This window comes from Salmo trutta, chromosome 20 (genome assembly GCF_901001165.1).
Source record: "Salmo trutta chromosome 20, fSalTru1.1, whole genome shotgun sequence".
In the NCBI taxonomy this organism is placed as follows: Eukaryota; Metazoa; Chordata; class Actinopteri; order Salmoniformes; family Salmonidae; genus Salmo; species Salmo trutta.
The window spans coordinates 5,864,387-5,883,315 of record NC_042976.1 but is presented as its reverse complement, the minus strand read 5'-3'; the positions used below and the strand labels follow the sequence as shown (position 1 = coordinate 5,883,315).

Below are 18,929 nucleotides of genomic sequence, written 5' to 3'. Positions count from 1 at the left end.
CCTATTTAAGTTGATGTTTTGTCCCACATGTGTTTGTGGGTGATTATTCGTTGTGAGTGTATTTGATCCTCCTGCGTCACGGTTTGTTGTTTTGTTTATATTTTTGAAGTGTTTAATTGTTGCATTCGTTGTTTCCCTGGTTAAATAAATATGTGGAACTATGAAAACGCTGCATCCTGGTCCGCTCTTTCTAACAGCCGTGACACATGGATAACTGTCCAGCCATAGGCTACATTTGATGTAAGCATCTGTAGATGATGAGGACCCAGCTGTAGAAGATGGGAAAGATCATGACCTGTAGCCATCCATAATAAAACTCCACTGATGGGTCAACCACCAACTCCCTCCAGCTGACTAGGAGATGGAGAAAAAGAGAAATGGATGAGAGAAAGGGATGGATGAAAATCGAATCAAATCAAAGTGTATTGGCCACGTACACAGTTTAGCGGGTGCAGAGAAATACTTGTGTTACTAGCTCCTAACAGTTCAGTAAAGGAGAACAATACATTTAGCAATATCAATGTAGAGCTGGAAAATCATATATGCTCTTATAGACCCTTTTCCAGTAACCCAACACACTGATGTCACGTACTGATATTGCATTTTGGTACACCAGAAGTACAGTCGTGGCCAAAAGTTTTGAGAATGACACAAATATTAATTTTCACAAAGTCTGCTGCCTCAGTTTGTATGATGGCAATTTGCATATACACTAGAATGTTATGATGAGTGATCAGATGAATTGCAATTAATTGCAAAGTCCCTCTTTTCCATGCAAATGAACTGAATCCCCCAAAAACATTTCCACTGCATTTCAGCCCTGCCACAAAAGGACCAGCTGACATCATGTCAGTGATTCTCTCTTTAACACAGGTGTGAGTGTTGACGAGGACAAGGCTGGAGATCACTCTGTCATGCTGATTGAGTTCGAATAACAGACTGGAAGCTTCAAAAGGAGGGTGGTGCTTGGAAACATTGTTCTTCCTCTGTCAACCACGGTTACCTGCAAGGAAATACGTGGCGTCATCATTGCTTTGCACAAAAAGGGCTTCACAGGCAAGGATATTGCTGCCAGTAAGATTGCACCTAAATCAACCATTTATCGGATCATCAAGAACTTCAAGGAGAGCGGTTCAATTGTTGTGAAGAAGGCTTCAGGGCACCCAAGAAAGTCCAGCAAGCGCTAGGACCGTCTCCTAAAGTTGATTCAGCTGCGGGATCGGGGCACCACCAGTACAGAGCTTGCTCAGGAATGGCAGCAGGTAGGTGTGAGTGCATCTGCATGCACAGTGAGGCGAAGACTTTTGGAGGATGGCCTGGTGTCAAGAAGGGCAGCAAAGAAGCCACTTCTCTCCAGGAAAAACATCAGGGACAGACTGATATTCTGCAAAAGGTACAGGGATTGGACTGCTGAGGACTGGGGTAAAGTAATTTTCTCTGATGAATCCTCTTTCCGATTTTTTGGGGCACCCGGAAAAAAGCTTGTCCGGAGAAAACAAGGTGAGCGCTACCATCAGTCCTGTCATGCCAACATAAAGCATTCTGAGACCATTCATGTGTGGGGTTGCTTCTCAGCCAAGGGAGTGGGCTCACTCACAATTTTGCCTAAGAACACAGCCAGGAATAAAGAATGGTACCAACACATCCTCCGAGAGCAACTTCTCCCAACCATCCAGAAACAGTTTGGTGACGAACAATGCCTTTTCCAGCATGATGGAGCAGCTTGACATAAGGCAAAAGTGATAACTAAGTGGCTCGGGGAACAAAACATCGATATTTTGGGTCCATGGCCAGGAAACTCCCCAGACTTTAATCCCATTGAGAACTTGTGGTCAAACCTCAAGAGGCGGGTGGACAAACAAAAACCCACAAATTCTGACAAACTCCAAGCATTGATTATGCAAGAATGGGCTGCCATCAGTCAGGATGTGGCCCAGAAGTTAATTGACAGCATGCCAGGGCGGATTGCAGAGGTCTTGAAAAAGAAGGGTCAACACTGCAAATATTGACTCTTTGCATCAACTTCATGTAATTGTCAATAAAAGCCTTTGACACTTATGAAATGCTTGTACTCCTGTACTTGTACTCTTGTACTTATGAAATACTTCGGTGTTCCATAGTAACATCTGACAAAAATATCTAAAGACACTGAAGCAGCAAACTTTGTGGAAATTAATATTTGTGTCATTCTCAAAACTTTTGGCCATGACTGTACATTCATTTCCAATGGAGCACTGCGTTTGCCTTGAAGCTTTGCGTTGCAGAGGTAGTTGCAGTGGCATTCTGTGTGGTGCATACATTGGATTTATCGAACGTATACGTCAAACTGTATGCTGTAGACGGCTTGACAGAAATGGTAGCAGAAAATGAATGTTGAACTTTTGTTGCACATATATCCAGATGATGCTGTGTTCCATTTTGCGCTGATTTTTGTCAGAGCAGTTAGTTGGGGAGCCGGAACAAAATTATAATAATTTGTACACTGCAAATTGACCACATGTAAGCCCAAAAAGAGATTATATTTGAAATAACATAACCATTTCAGACCCAATGCCTTATTGAATAATCAATTGTGCCTATATTATCATGTATCAGTCATGTTTTGGTAAATACAATATTAAACCCCCAGTCTCTCACTTCACTTTGGGCTTTTCCGGAAGCTCCTTCTCATCTTCCCCCTCCTCTTTTTTCACCTCATCCTCCTTCTGCATCCGATGCCACCTGAACAGCCTCGCTCGTCGGTTCATTCTGCCTCTCCTATTCTGTCTACCTGGGTGTTGTCAGGATTTGACATAAATCATATGCCCTCTCTGGATGAGGGTGACCTCCGTACCCCCATCTAGTGCTCCCTTCATCTTCACCCTGGTGGTCTGTCTGACAGGACAGAGGTACCTGCTAGTAATAATGGACTATTATGAGTGCAAGCTGCCCGCATGACGCTCATGACTGGTGTTATAGCAGCATTTCTGTGAATTTATATGACAACAGCATGGCAACAGCTTACCTGGCAACAGCTTACCTGAGCAGCAACAGGTAGCCTAGTGGTTAGAGCTGTTGGGCCAGTAATCGAAAGGTTGCTTGATTGAATCCCTGAGCTGACAAGGAGAAAATCTGTCATTCTGCCCATGAACAAGGCAGATAACCTACTGCCCTGTTCCCCAGTAGGCTGTCATTGTAAATAAAAAATGTGTTCTTAAGTGACTTTCCTAGTTAAATGAAGTTAAAGATTTTAAAACACACCTGTTGATCATGCTTGTCTGTCTCCATGGAGGGGAGCAGGTGACTCTAACCAGACAGCAGACTCCAGGGACCAACTAGTGCTATCCTGCAGCAAATACCAAACAGCTATGATGACATTGATTTCTTAGTTCATTTGATGGGGCCTATGCTATAAACCAATCAGACCAAGAAAGTTGTAGCCAATGGTTGTGTTAATTGATCTAAATGATAATATTGTAATGAAACGGCAGGGAGCAGGTCTCGAACCCTCGACCTTCTAGCCCGAAGTCCAGCGGGCTATCGACTGCACCGTAAGAGAATGCTCAAGCGGCAGAATTGATATCCGCGCTTATAAACCTAGGCTCGTCACAGTATAATCTTCAACCCTCCTCTGTGTAACCCTCACTCACCCACACAATCTGGCACATTTATATACGGATCTATGCAGCTCCAACGTGACTCTTATATGCGTTCGGAAATGTATTTTGTCCTACACACACACAACATGCCTGACAGGTTATAAATGTGCACGAATGCCGTTCAGATAGGACGTTCCGCCTTTTTCAAGGGCGGCGGAGAAAGAGTACAGGGAGTAGCGGCAAATCTGCGGTAGCGGTTTTTTAAAAACGTCATAGCGTCCCTTGCGTGTGGGTGTGTGACCGCTGATGTATGTATGTGTGACAGAGGAAGATGGCAGCGAAAAGAGAGAATGATTGTGAAATCAGAACATGGTTTGTTGTTGTCTAAAAGAATAATCTATGCGACAAAGTATATTTTTTTTAGGCGATCTTGTTTGCGTTCGTGGCTCCATTTTTACAGTACACCCTGATTGACTGACAGTGGAATTGCCCGTATAGCAACCGTTAGCATTTTGGCTAGCCAGCAAGCTAAAGTTGTTTCGTGGAAATCACTGCTCCAAAGCAGCTTGCCATTTTTTGGGGGGGGGGGGGCGAAAGTACTGCAAACCTACCCGTGAGTATTTGACTGTTCAACTGAAATACTTTGACTTTGCCATTTTACTTGCTAACGTTATCTAGCTATTTGCATTCAGCTAAGTCTTAAAGTATCAGATTTGTTGCTAAGGAGACATCGCTATATTAGCTCGGTAGCTAGCTTGTTGTTTCTAAATGCACTGCGCTGTCTGACACACAGCAGCACTTAGCTGGCTTGCTACAGTACGTGGGAATGCAGTAGCTACGTGATATGTTATGCAAACGAGCAGCAGGCATGCACATCAACTGTTTACATTAACGCTAGGCGTTTATTTACTTGGCTAGCTAACCAGCACATTTTCCAAATTGTTGTAATTTTTAACGTTAGTAAATGCTGAAACTAGCTCGCTTGTTGTTGACTACTCAGTAATTATAAACGTGTAACGTTATTCAACAATGCCATGGTATAATTCAGCTTGATCTCATAGACTAGACGTAACATAGTAAACTTAAATCTGGGATTCTGAAATTACTATTATGTTATGTTTGGTATGGTTACATAAGACAGAAGTTGACTTAAGTCAAAAACAAAAGGAGGGTGGATTGGTGGTTGAACGTCTAACAACCCAAAAGTTTTGTGTTCGAATCTCATCAGACAACGTCAGCATTTTAACACATTTAACAAATAAGTAACCTTTTGTACATTTTGCAAAACATCATACAAATTGTAATTCGTAACATATCATATGAAATGGATGATGGATATTCACAAATTAATACATGCCATACAAAAAGTAACATCATACTAAATGGAGTGTCCTGTCTTTACGTAAGGAATAATTAAGCAATAAGGCACAAGGGTGTGTGGTATATGGCCAATATACCATGGCTAATGGCTGTTCTTAAGCACGACGCAACACTGAGTGCCTGGACTCAGCCCTTAGCCGTGGTATATTGGTCATATACCACACACCCGAGGTGCCTAATTGATATTATAAACTTGTTACCAACGTCATTAGAATAATAAGTTACTTTTTTGTCATGCCCGTGGTATACCATGGTCTCAAACCATCCACTCTTTGGCGCGGCAGGTAGCCTAGTGCGTTGGGCCAGTAAACGTAAGGTTGCTGGATCGAATCCCCAAGCTGACAAGGTAAAAATCTGTTCTGCCCCTGAACAAGGCAGTTAACCCACTCTTGCCCGGTAGGCTGTCATTGTAAATAAGAATTTGTTCTTAACTGACTTGCCAAGTTAAATTAAAACAATTATAATGTGGAATAATTAAGGGGCTATAAGTTCTATGGAAAACAATGGAAGGTGTGCGGAGTAGCGATAACCTTTCACAGACTTGCATCAGAAATAGATTTACATAGAATGTAGAGGATAGAATATCAGTTATAATTTAACATATTTGCCTCTAGAAATATGTTAAACATTCGCTGAAATCGCTAGCAAGTTTACTAGATTACTACAGAATCTGGCTCTGACTATAATTCCTCAGCAATGTCAAGTTAGTCTTGAGAACATTTGAGCTTTCCAGGTCAGGAGGTTTTTGAGATGGACTTGACATGCTTGCCACTCAATAATGTATCATGCGGGCAGATGTCCCGTGGCCAGGCCAGCGGCGAGGGAGAGAGAGGGAGAGAGAGGGAGACTTTTTTCTTACACGGTGTGCACACCTTTTGACCAGAATCTTGTGGGCCCTGTTCAAAAGTAGTTCAATTTAGGGTTCCATTTCAGACACAGATACAGTGTTAGGTAAACATGACTGTGGTCAGTTAGCTTCTCTTGGGAAAATATTTTCCCTACCTCTACATTCTATCCTCTACATTCTATCCTCTACATTCTAATTCTATCCTCTACATTCTATCCTCTACATTCTATCCTCTACATTCTAATTCTATCCTCTACATTCTATCCTCTACATTCTATCCTCTACATTCTATCCTCTACATTCTATCCTCTACATTCTATCCTCTACATTCTAATTCTATCCTCTACATTCTATCCTCTACATTCTATCCTCTACATTCTATCCTCTACATTCTATCCTCTACATTCTATCCTCTACATTCTATCCTCTATCTGGCCATTGGTGAGGGATTGGCGCTCAAACGTACATTTTTCAGTAGTGATGAGTGCCTTAAAAAAAAATCCTGTTTAGCTTCGTGTCAGTTATTAAAAAAATAATCAAGGTTTACGGTTTAGATTATTATTTTTTAAATTCACTAGGAATTGTGTGGGTTGAATACTGTAACAACAAAGGATAAAACAATACGTCCCATTATAGTAGTAAATGCTTATCACAACTATTTTATTGACTTTACTTTGATAAAATATTTCAGTTGTGTTTATTACATTTTGTTTTATTTTACTTTTATTTATTTCCAAGTCATATCATCTCTATAGAGCTGCTGCTTATGCTTTCTGACAAAATTACTTTTTAGAAGTTCTTCAAAGTAAATTAGGCATACTTTTATATGACTGCTGAATACCAATTATCAATCACTTAGAGCATGTACAGTTGAAGTCGGAAGTTTACGTACACTTAAGTTGGAGTCATTAAAACTCGTTTTTCAACCACTCCACACATTTCTTGTTAACAGGCCTTGAAATACATCCACATGTACACCTCCAATTGACTCAAGTAATGTCAATTAGCCTATCAGAAGCTTCTAAAGCCATGACATCATTTTCTGGAATTTTCCAAGCTGTTTAAAGGCACAGTCAACTTAGTGTATGTTAACTTCTGACCCACTGAAATTGTGATACAGTGAATTAAAAGAGAAATAATCTGTCTGTAAACAATTGTTGGAAAAATTACTTGTGTCATCCACAAAGTAGATGTCCAAACCGACTTGCCAAAACTATAGTTTAACAAGAAATTTGTGGAGTGGTTAAAACACTTAGGCTGGAGTCATTACAACTAGTTTATGTGAACTTCTGACTTCAACTGTATATGAGAATGCTGTTCATTGACTCAGCGTTTCTACACCATAGTGACCACAGAGCTCATCACTAAGCTATGCACTCTGGGACTAAACACCTCCCTCTGCAACTGGATCCTGGTCTTCCTGACGGGCTGCCCCCAGGTGGTAAGGGTAGGCAACAACACATACGGGCGGTAGGCAATCCTCAACACGGGGGGCCCTCAGGGGTGCGTGCTCAGTCCCCTCCTGTACTCCCTGTTCACCCACTACTGCGTGGCCAAGCACGACTCCAACACCATCATTAAGTTTGCTGACGACACAACGGTGATCACCGACAATGATGAGACAGCCTTATAGGGAGAAGGTCAGAGACTTGGGAGTGTGGTGCCAGGACAACAACCTGAAAAGAGACTGAAAAGATTTGGCATTGGTCCCCCAGATCCTCAATGTTCTACAGTTGCACCATTGAGAGCATCCTGACTGGTGTCTGGTGGAAAGCAGACCGAAGCGGGTTTTCCTCTCGGATTTTACCTGTGATTTGTTCCAATCTGTTTTTTTATCCTGACAAACTCCCCAGTCCTTAACGATGACAATCATACCCATAACATGATGCAGCCACCACTATGGAGAGTGGTACTCATTAATGTGTTCTATTGCATTTGCCCCATACTCATTTGGGGCGTGCCGAGGACAAAACAAGTATTGTAACGGATATGTAGAATTGTCTGAATACGATTATGACGTGAGTATTTTTTTGTTGTTGTAATTTATCCGCGGTTGGAAAAATCATGTTTTCAGCTGCCAGCACGCATTTCTCTCACTCAATCCGTGTGAAGCGCTGTGTTCTCTAAACAACTTTTGGATAGTTCTTCTGTAAAGAAACGGGTGGGGTACCGTTTGAGCCTGCTGTAACGATTGGATTAGAACAAGCCGTTCTCCTTTCCCCAGACACGCGCACGGCTCTGTTTCACCACACTCAGTCATTCGTATCAGGGCATAAGTTTCCTCTTCTCCAAACATAGTGTATGAATCTGGAGCTAGTCATTGTTGTTCAAACTAGTAATTTCCTGTCGGCTGAGGCCCCTATGGTTGTTTTAGTCTGTCTAATTGGCGTTGTTTAGTAGGCCTACTTTGTCTGTCCGTATAATTATTCCATTGACGTCTGTCGTGAGCTTTGCTATTGTTATTTATTCTTGCCCAGTCATGTTTACTGAGCGACAGATCATTATCGGGGGGGGGAAAAATACATGTAGGTCGTTTCTTTTGATTTTACAAATGTGGAATAAGTATCGGCAGAGAAAAGCTTTGCTCCTCTCCAAAGTGAAACAATATGGAGCAAGCAAATTAGCCTAGCTTCAAAATCTGTGTCTAGAATACATGCAGATAGTAGTAGCCAGCCATGCAAGGGGCCTATGTATTTGCCTATTCCGTTGATAATTGAATAAGGCTAAGTAAAGTAGTCATGTGCATTTTCATCTCTCGGGTTCATTTTAACAATGTGTCTGAGTGAATGAACACAATGAATGATGTGCTCTGAGATGCGGCCTGAGTAATGGTACAATAATGCTCACTCCAGGGTAGAGGCTTTACCGGCATTTAAAGCACACTTCTGAGTTTTCCGATCACGAGTAAATCCAATTACGAGTATCAAGTTTGATAAAATGAAATCGGCACGCCCGGTATCCATAACATGATGCAGCCACCACTCTGTTTGTAAATATGGAGAGTGATACTCAGTAATGTGTTGTATTGGATTTGCCCCAAACATAACATGTTCTATTTGGGCCAAAAATGTTTTTTTGCAGTATTACTTTTGTGCCTTGCAGCAAATATGTTTTTAATTCTGTACAGGCTTCCTTCTTTTCATTGTCAGTTCGATTAGTATTGAGGAGTAACTATAATGTTTTTGATCCATCATCAGTTTTCTCCTATCACAGCCAATAAGCTCTAACTGTTTGAAAGTCACCACTGGCGTCATGGTGAAATCCCTGAACGGTTTCCTTCCTCTCTGGCAACTGAGGAAGGACGCCTGTATATTTGTAGTGACTGGGTGTATTCCATCCATGTAATTAGTAACTTCTCCATGCTCCAAGGGCTATTCAATGTCTGCTTTTTAAAAATGTTACTCTTCTACCAATAGGTGCCCTTTGTGAGACGTTGGAAAACCTCTCTGGTCTTTGTGGTTGAATCTGTGTTTGAAATTCACTGCTCGACTGAGGGACTTTACAGATAATTGTATGTGTGGGGTACAGAGATGAGGTAGTCAATCAAAAACCATGTTAAACATTATTATTGCACACAGAGTGAGTCCATGCAACTTATTATGTGATTTGTTAATCAACTTTTTACTCCTGGACTTATTTAGGCTCGCCATAAAGTGGTTGATCTTATTGACTCAAGACATTTCAGCTTTTGTTAAACAGAAACATAACGGGGAAACACTTTGACATGGAGAATTGTGGGTAGGCCTGTGACACATCTCAATTTAAACCATTTTTAAATTCAGACTGTAACAACAAAATTAGAAAAAGTCAAGGGGCACCGTATGATGATGGATCAGCCGCTGCTGAACATGTTTCAGCTAAACTGCTCCTAGGTTTGAGGGTCAGCCGCTGCCAAAAAGCCTCACTGTGCTCAGGCAGGCTAACAGATCTCACTTCTGCTCTGTCGGTCAGTGTGTACAGAAAGGTTTAGAGGTCTGGTTTAGTCTGTTCACTTATTGATGACCTCTGTCTTACTGGGATACATTTTATTTTGTCGTCTCATCCCCCTATTGTTACTAACATTGGAGTCTGAGCAGCTGAAATTTGTTTCGTTACAGCCTTATTCTAAAATGGATTAAATAGGTTTTTTCCCCTCATCCATCTACACACACTACCCCAGAATGACAAAGCAGAAAGCACCTTGGGCAGTGATTACAGCCTTGAGTCATGCATATGATGCAAAAACTTGTCACACCTGTATTTGGGGAGTTTCTCCCATTCTTCTGTGCAGATCCTCTCAAGCTCTGTCAGGTTTGTTGGGGAGCGTCGCTGCACAGCTATTTTCAGGTCTCTCCAGAGATGTTCGACCGGGTTCAAGTCCGGGCTCTGGCTGGGCCACTCAAGGACATTCAGAAACTTGTCCCGAAGCCACTCCTGCAATGTCTTGGCTGTGTGCTTAGGGTTATTGTCTTGTTGGAAGGTGAACCTTTGCCCCAGTCTGAGGTCCTGAGTGCTCTATAGCAGTTTTTCATCAAGGATCTCTCTGTACTTTGCTCCGTTCATCTTTCCCTTGATCCTGACTTGTCTCCCAGTCCCTGCTGCTGAGAAACATCCCCACAGCATGATGACGCTGCCACCACCATGCTTCTGCATAGGGATGGTGACAGGTTTCCTTCAGATGTGATGCTTGGCGTTTAGGCTGAAGAGTTCAGTCTTGGTTTCATCAGACCAGAGAATCATGTTTCTCATGGTCTGAGTCCTTTTGGCAAACTCCAAGCAGGCTCACGGCTACACAGTCGTAGACATATAGGGCCTGCACACACACAGACCGGGATGTTCCTCTTCCGTTGCTGCCTCTTCAGAAAGTTGCTTTATTTTTGGACAATTGCACATTACTGTTTGAATAAATCATAATAAAAAAATACCAAATTGTGAACCAAAAACTAAAGTGACCCTGGTACACTTGTTTTCACTGGGACCCTCACTAGCTACTAGTTCAAATGGTTGCAAGTGCGACTGTTTTGGTCACAGTATCGAACCCTGCCGGTCTTCACTTGATCAGTCTCATTTACAGTTTATGCATTGCCACAATGTTTGTTTTTCAAATTTATGTATTTGATTAAAACAAATTCTTTAACTAGCCCCCTGCCCACATTGGCTGCTATGTGGAAAAACATGAAATAAAATAAATTAATGTTCCATAATACTAAAGGCTAAGTGAATTTTGGGTGTAGTTAGCAAGAGGCTGTTTAGCTGTAGTCAACATGTGATTGTAGAGTTTGCTAAACAAATACCAACTGGATTGATGAAAAATAATTATGATATCATTCTTCCATTTAAACATAGGCAACATTAATGAACATTTAGTTGAGATGGCTGTCCCAAAAAAAATAAACATTTCATCTACCAGAAGACTGTTTTCATTAGCATCATCGCTAACGACTACTCAAAGTGGTAGATGTGTTTTTTAAAAAAGTTATTTAACCTTTTTATTTAACTTTAACTAGGCAAGTCAGTTAAGAACAAATTCTTATTTACAATGGCGACTTACACCGGCCAAACCCAGACGACGTTGGGGCCAATTGTGCGCTGCCCTATGGGACTCCCAATCACGTCCGGTTGTGATACAGCCTGGTGATACGTTGCTGGAAATACCATTTAACTAATTCATTCTGTTCATGTCTTTTGATGAACTTGGCCAAATGAATACATTTTCAATACATTTAGTTGATTCCAATACGGTTTAATATTGTTGAATTCTGTTTTAATGCCTAGATTCCGTGAGCCCAAATGATCATTTTTGGGATGAGGATCTCCACTACCTGTTGTTCCCGCAGTGATGATTCACCATTTTCACTGAATGTTTTAATCATTTAAGATAATCGGCAAAAAACCTAGGCCTACCAGTAGCCATACGCAAATTAGGGAGCCAAATGAATGATGCGATTCGGTAGGCTACCCTGACTGAGACGAGTCACTCACTTTAGTGTCACTGTCTAGCGACATCTAGGTAAAGGAAACCCTTTGGTTGACTTGTACCGACGCGATACCATGGACATATAATTACGATGTATGATTTATGAAATGGCGACGGGATATAGGAGATTCTAAGACACTGCATCTCAGTGCCAGAGGCGTCACTACAGACCCTGGTTCGATCCCGGGCTGTATCACAACCGGCCGCGATCAGGAGTCCCATAGAGCGGCGCACAATTGGCCCAGCGTCGTCCGGGTTAGGGGAGGGTTTGGCCGGGGTAGGCCGTCATTTGTGAATTTGTTCTTAACTGACTTGCCTTGTTTAAATAAAGGTTAAATAAAAAATGACTTTATTCAGTCTGTTCCACACCTTGCTGTTGTCAATCAAAGCACAGTAAATAGCCTACTATGAAGAAACTCTACTGCAACCAACCACAGCGCACAGAAATTGTGCCGAGAGGCGCGATAGATGGCAGACTGCGTTTCCCTGTCATCGCTCGCTTTGTGACTGACAGGTGACCTGTCCTATCAATAGATCGCTAAAAGATGCTTATCGTTCATTCTAGCGGGAGATGGCTCAACGGACTATCGAATTTAAACTTTTCAAATGAAAAGTAGCCTAGTTGATACAACGTGGGGGGGGGGGGTAGCTGGCTTGGTTTTAGCCAGCACTAATGGAAAACACATCCTATGGTTGTTATCTAGGCTGGTGATTGCCATATGGGAAGGAAGGAACCTGACACCGCCTGCTGTAGCCGTTCTGTTTGCAGCCAGACTGGTATAATGTCGGGTGTACACTACATGACTTTGAAACTCCTAACATCTCTGATCCTCTCACATTAAACGTCTTGCCGGTGTTTTTTTTTTTTTTTTGTCTTGGTGTGCTTACTAAACGATCTGGCACAGACGGGTCACACACTACAGGATTCTCCATACCACGCTGTCTCACCAAAACAATGTGGTGATGTGATTTAACGTAGCTAGAACATGGGGTGGCAGGTAGCCTAGTGGTTAGAGTGTTGGGCCAGTAACCAAAAGTTTGCTGGACAGAATCCCCGAGCTGACAATTTAAAAAAAAAATCTGTGGTTCTGCCCCCAGACAAAGCAGTAACACCCGGTAGGCTGTCATTGTAAATAAGAATTTGTTCTTAACTGATTTGCCTAGTTGTGGCTCAAAGCAGCCTCATAAACATTTTCAGTCAGACATTCACATTTGCCATAACAGCATTTAAACATCTAGCCAACATTTTGAATTGCTTGTGAACTTCAGAGCTGTAACGATTTGACACTTTGGTTAAATTCAAGTAGAAACACGTACTAGCAGTAATCTCTCCTGCTGGAGAATCTACACATTCTGGGTGATGTGAAACAACATCACCGTCTTACTGGCTTCTTCTCTGGCAGGCTCTCATTGGCTATTGCTGATCAATGTTCTCAAAACGAGTTGCACATCTCACACTACAAGAGCATTGCGTATTTTGTTCCGATTTTTAAAATCAAACGTTTAGAAAATATCAGGACATCTGGGACTGCTCAAAGACTTGATCGGTCGCTCTGAGTAGACAATGACATGGAGGATTTTGGCTCTGATCTCAAACTGGTCTGGGACAGCTAAATCATGTAGTGTACACCAAGCTTAACACCTTCTGTGTCACCTCTGTCTGCGTTTTTCTCTGCCAGACTAGACCTGTGTAGTACAATACACCGGCTTACCAGCTTATAACCAAACCCTCTCCTCTCTGTCTAGGTGGTGGTTGACTTTCAGTCCTGGGAGAGCAGTTGGGGCTAAGGAAGACTAAGCCAATCGCTGCTGGTTGGTGACTTCCTTGAAAAGCCAGCGTTGGACTGGAGCAGCCAGCTAGGGCCATGAGTCAGGGCTTCCTCCTCCCTCTGTGGACCAGAGCCAAAATGGAGGTTTAGCCCAGACAGACGCTGAGCAAGTGTTCAGGTAAGATGGTGTTTTTCTGTAAATGTAAGCAAACCTCTATGAATTAGAGGTGCTACAATAACCTACTTTATCTCCCAGCAGCCTTTGCTCTCTTTCTCTCTCGTCCTGAGCCAACTATAGCAGTCAGTTGTTTTTGTCGTGATTTGGAACGTGGAAATGTGTGTGGGGAAATGTTCAAGACACCGACTGCTTCTGTGAAAAATGTAGATCGATGAGATGGAATAATGGTATGGAGATTATGCTGTCTGTGGTAACCCACCCCGGATATTAAAGACAAATCACTCCTATGTTCACTCTGTTTCTTTTTAAGTTGTGTTAAATATGTCCTGTCTCAGCCACAGAGCAATACATTCCTCTCTAACTCTGTCTTTATCCCAGCTCTCTACTTTGACGTCAGTCACGCTTGAGAGATCAACCGAGAGACTGTGTAGCCTGTACATTTTTCTAATCCCTATTAGCTTTAAGTAATAACTTCAGCAGAACAGTAAGTAGTACTAGGAACCTCACACAGAGTGCTGACTGTCCTTTTAAAATCTATATGACTCTATGCTCCCCATAACTACGGGGATGACACTAACGCTTGGATGAGACATTTGGCTACATCAGTGTTGCTCGTTACACAAACCTCACTAAGTGAACTTCCCCTGTCTGTGGGGGCTGGGGCCCCGTGCTCTTCTGGGTTAGGATGGGGGGGGCTGGGGCCCCGTGCTGCTCTTCTGGGTTAGGATAGGGGGGCTGGGGCCCCGTGCTGCTCTTCTGGGTTAGAATGGGGTTAAGCAGGGCCATAGGCTGCTCACCTCATCTCTGCCCTACGTACAGCCTATAGCCTCCTTCACACAGCCCATTAGAAACAGGGGGAGCAGTGGGGCGAGGGGTTGAGGTTAATTCAAATTGAAGGCAGTCAATTTAGGATGTAAACTCAAATTCGAGTTCAAGGGACCACTTTGAGGTAGAGGTGTGTGTGTATATATACTGAACAAAAATATCTAAATGCGACATGCAGCAATTTCAACGATTTTACTGAGTTCATATAAAGAAATCAGTAAATTCAAAATAAATGTATTTTGGCCCTAATGTATGGATTTGTCCAGGTGGGAAAGGGCAGTGTGGAGTGCGATTGCATCATCTGTGGATCTGTTGGGGTGGTATGCGAATTGGAGTGGGTCTAGGGTTTCCGGCATGATGGTGTTGTGCGATATGGCCAGCCTTTCAAAGCACTTCATGGCTACCGACATGAGTGCTACAGGGTGGTAATCATTTAAGGAGGTTACCATCGCTTTCTTGGTCACAGGGACTATGCTGGTCTGCTTGAAACATGTAGGTATTACAGACTCGGTCAGGGAGAGGTGGAAAATGTCAGTGAAGACTCTTGCCAGTTGGTCCGCGCATGCTTTGAGAACAAGTCCTGGTAATCTGTCTGGCCCCGCGGCTTTGTGAATGTTGACCTGTTTTTAAAGGTCTTGCTCACATCAGCTACGGAGAGCGTGATCACACAGTCGTCTGGAACAGCTGGTGCTCTCATGCATGCTTCAGTGTTGCTTGCCTGAAAGCGAGTATAAAAGGCATTTAGCTCGTCTGGAAGGCTTGCGCCACTGGGCACTTCGCGGCTGGGTTCCCCTTTGTAGTCCGTAATAGTTTTCAAGCCCTGCCACATCCGACGAGCGTCAGAGCCGGTGTAGTATGATTCAATCTTAGACCTGTATTGACGCTTTGTCTGTTTGATGGTTTGTCTGAGGTTATTGCGGGATTTCTTATAAGCGTCCGGATTAGTGTCCTGCTCCTTGAAAGCGGTAGCTTTAGCCTTTTAGCTCGGTGCGGATATTGCCTGTAATCCATGGCTTCTGGTTGGGATATGTACGTGTGGTCACTGTGGGGACAACGTCAGCGATGCACTGATTGATGAAGCCTGACTGAGGTGGTATACTCCTCAATGCCATTGGATGAATCCCGGAACATATTCTAGTCTGCGCTAGCAAATCAGTCCTGTAGTGTAGCATCCGCGTCATCTGACCACTTCCGTATTGAGAGAGTCACTGGTAGTTCCTGCTTTAGTTTTTGCTTGTAAGCAGGAATCAGGAGGATAGAATTGTGGTCAGATTTACCAAATGGAGGGTTAGGGAGAGCTTTGTATGCGTCTCTGTGTGTGGCGTGTAGGTGGTCCAGAGTGTGTTTATTTTTTATTTAATGAATTTATTTACTTTTTCTCTGGTTGCACATGTGACATGCTGGTAGAAATCAGGTAAAAAAGATTTGTTTGCCTGCATTAATGTCCCTGGCCACTAGGAGCGCCGCTTCTGGATGAGCATTTTCTTGTTTGCTTATGGCCTTATTACAGCTCGTTGAGTGCAGTCTTAGTGCCAGTATTGGTTTGTGGTGGTAAATAGACATCTACGAATAATATAGTGCGGTCTACAGCTTATCATGAGGTATTCTACCTCAGACGGGCAATACCTCAAGACTTTTTAATATTAGACATCGCGCACCAGCAGTTATTGAAAAATAGACACACACACACGCCCTTCGTCTTACCAGACGTAGCTGCTCTGTCCTGTCGATGCACGGAGATGCCAGCCAGCTCTATGTTATCCGTGTGTCTTCGTTTAGCCACGTCTCGGTGAAACATAAGATATTACAGTTTTTAATGTCCCGTTGGTAGGATAGTCTCTTATTAATCATAGATAGTCCAGTTTGTTTTCCAATGATTGAACGTTGGCCAATAATATGGAGTGTAGTGATGGTTTACCTACTCGTCTGCAAGTTCTTACAAGGCACCCCGCCCTCCTCCGTCCAGTTCGAGGTGAGTAATCGCTGTTCTGATGTCCAGAAGCTCTTTTCGGTCATAAGAGATGGTAGCACAAACATTATGTTTAAAATGAGTTACAAACAATGTGAAAAAACAAACAGAATAGCACAGTTGGTTAGCAGCCCGTAAAATGGCAGCCATTCCTTCCGGCGGGCCGGGCGGCTGCATGCTAACCTCTGTCGTCAGTTGAACGGCGTTTCCTCCGACACATTGGTTACAGCTTCCGGGTTAAGTGGGCGGGTGTTAAGAAGCGCGGTTTGTCAGATCATGTTTCGGAGGATGCATGACTTGACCTTTGCCTCGCAGCTATGAGACAAGATCAAAATTGAGGAGATGGGGTAAAATATAAAAAATAAAAAGTCTACTGATTTTTAGGTTATTTCTTCATAAGCAAAGCAATATTATGTTTTTATAATATGGTCATAGATTTGGCAGGAGGTTAGGAAGTGGAGCTCAGTTTTAACCTCGTTCTGTGGGCATTGTGCACATAGCCTGTCTTCTCTTGAGAGACAGGTCTGTCTACGGTGGCCTTTCTCAATAGCAAGGCTATGCTCAGTCTGTATATTTTTTAGATTTTTTTTTTTTTTTAAATGCACCTTTATTTAACCAGGTAGGCTAGCTGAGAACAAGTTCTAATTTGCAACTGCGACCTGGCCAAGATAAAGCAAAGCAGTTCGACACATACAACAACACAGTTACACATGGAATAAACAAACATGCAGTCAATAATACAGTAGATAGTCTATATACAGTATGTGCAAATGAGGGAGGTAAGGCAATAAATAGGCCATGGTGGCGAAGTAATTACAATATAGCAATTAAACACTGGAATGGTAGATGTGCAGAAGATGAATGTGCAAGTAGAGATACAGGGGTGCAAAGGAGCAAGATAAACAAATACAGTATGGGGATGAGGTAGTTCGATTGTCTATGTACAGGTGCAGTGATCTGTGAGCTGCTCTGACAGCTGGTGCTTAAAGCTCGTGAGGGAGATAAGTCTCCAGCTTCAGAGATTTTTGTAGTTCGTTCCAGACATTGGCAGCAGAGAACTGGAAGGAAAGGCGGCCAAAGTAAGAATTGGCTTTGGGGGTGACCAATGAGATATACCTGCTGGAGCACGTGCTACGGGTGGGTGCTGCTATGGTGACCAGTGAGCTGAGATAAGGCGGGGCTTTACCTAGCAGAGACTTGTAGATGGCCTGGAGCCAGTGGGTTTGGCGACGAGTATGAAGCGAGGACCAGCCAAGAGTGTACAAGTCGCAGTGGTGGGTAGTATATGGGGCTTTGGTCACAAAACGGATGGCACTGTGATAGACTGCATCCAATTTGTTGAGTAGAGTGTTGGAGGCTATTTTGTAAAGGACATCGCCGAAGTCGAGGATCAGTAGGATGGTCAGTTTTACGAGGGTATGTTTGGCAGCATGAGTGAAGGATGCTTTGTTGCGAAATCGGAAGCCGATTCTAGATTCAATTTTGGATTGGAGATGCTGGAAGGAGAGTTTACAGTCTAACCAGACACCTAGGTATTTGTAGTTGTCCACATATTCTAAGTCAGATCCGTCCAGAGTAGTGATGCTGGACGGGCGGGAAGGTGCGGGCAGCGATCGGTTGAAGAGCATGCATTTAGTTTTACTTGCATTTAAGAGCAGTTGGAGGCCACGGAAATAGTGTTGTATGGCATTGAAGCTCGTCTGGAGGTTAGTTAAGACAGTGTCCAAAGAAGGGCCAGATGTATACAGAATGGTGTCGTCTGCGCAGAGGTGGATCAGAGAATCACCAGCAGCAAGAGCGACATCGTTGATGTATACAGAAAAGAGACTCGGCCTGAGAATTTAACCCTGTGACACCCCCATAGAGACTGCCAGAGGTCCGAACAACAGGCCCTCTGATTTGACACACTGAACTCTGTCGGAGAAGTAGTTGTTGAACCAGGCGAGGCAATCATTTGAGAAACCAAAGCTGTTGAGTCTGCCGAAAAGAATGTGGTGATTGACAGAGTCGAAAGCCTTGGCCAGGTCGATGAAAACGGCTGCACAGTAATGTCTCTTATCGATGGCGGTTATGATATCGTTTAGGACCTTGAGCGTGGCTGAGGTGCACCCACCAGCTCTGAACCCAGATTGCATAGCGGAGAAGGTACGGTGGGATTCGAAATGGTTAGAAAGGCAGGGTAGGATAGCTATAGGTCTGTAGCAATTTGGGTCTAGAGTGTCTCCCCCTTTTGAAGATGGGGATGACCGCGGCAGCATTCCAATCTTTGGGAATCTCAGATGATACAAAAGAGGTTGAACAGGCTAGTAATAGGGGCTGCAACAATTTCGGCAGATAATTTTAGAAAGAGAGGGTCCAGATTGTCTTGACCGGCTGATTTGTAGGGGTCCAGATTTTGCACCTCTTTCAGAACATCAGCTATCTGGA

General features: G+C 43.2%; 1 protein-coding gene across 5 annotated transcripts in view; it reads left to right on the top strand.

Annotated features, from left to right (window-relative positions):
• The first annotated feature begins 3,821 nt into the window (after positions 1–3,821).
• Positions 3,822–18,929, top strand: part of fhip1b (FHF complex subunit HOOK interacting protein 1B) — a 52,933-nt gene continuing 37,825 nt past the window's right edge. For 4 of the 5 annotated variants that reach the window (XR_003868076.1, XR_003868075.1, XM_029702090.1 and 1 more), the window contains exons 1-2: positions 3,822–4,191; positions 13,508–13,708. The gene's annotated coding sequence lies outside the window, so the exon portion shown is untranslated. Of the gene's footprint in view, positions 4,192–7,680; positions 7,824–13,507; positions 13,709–18,929 lie in introns of those variants that run through there. The other variant, XM_029702089.1, reaches the window with a different exon arrangement.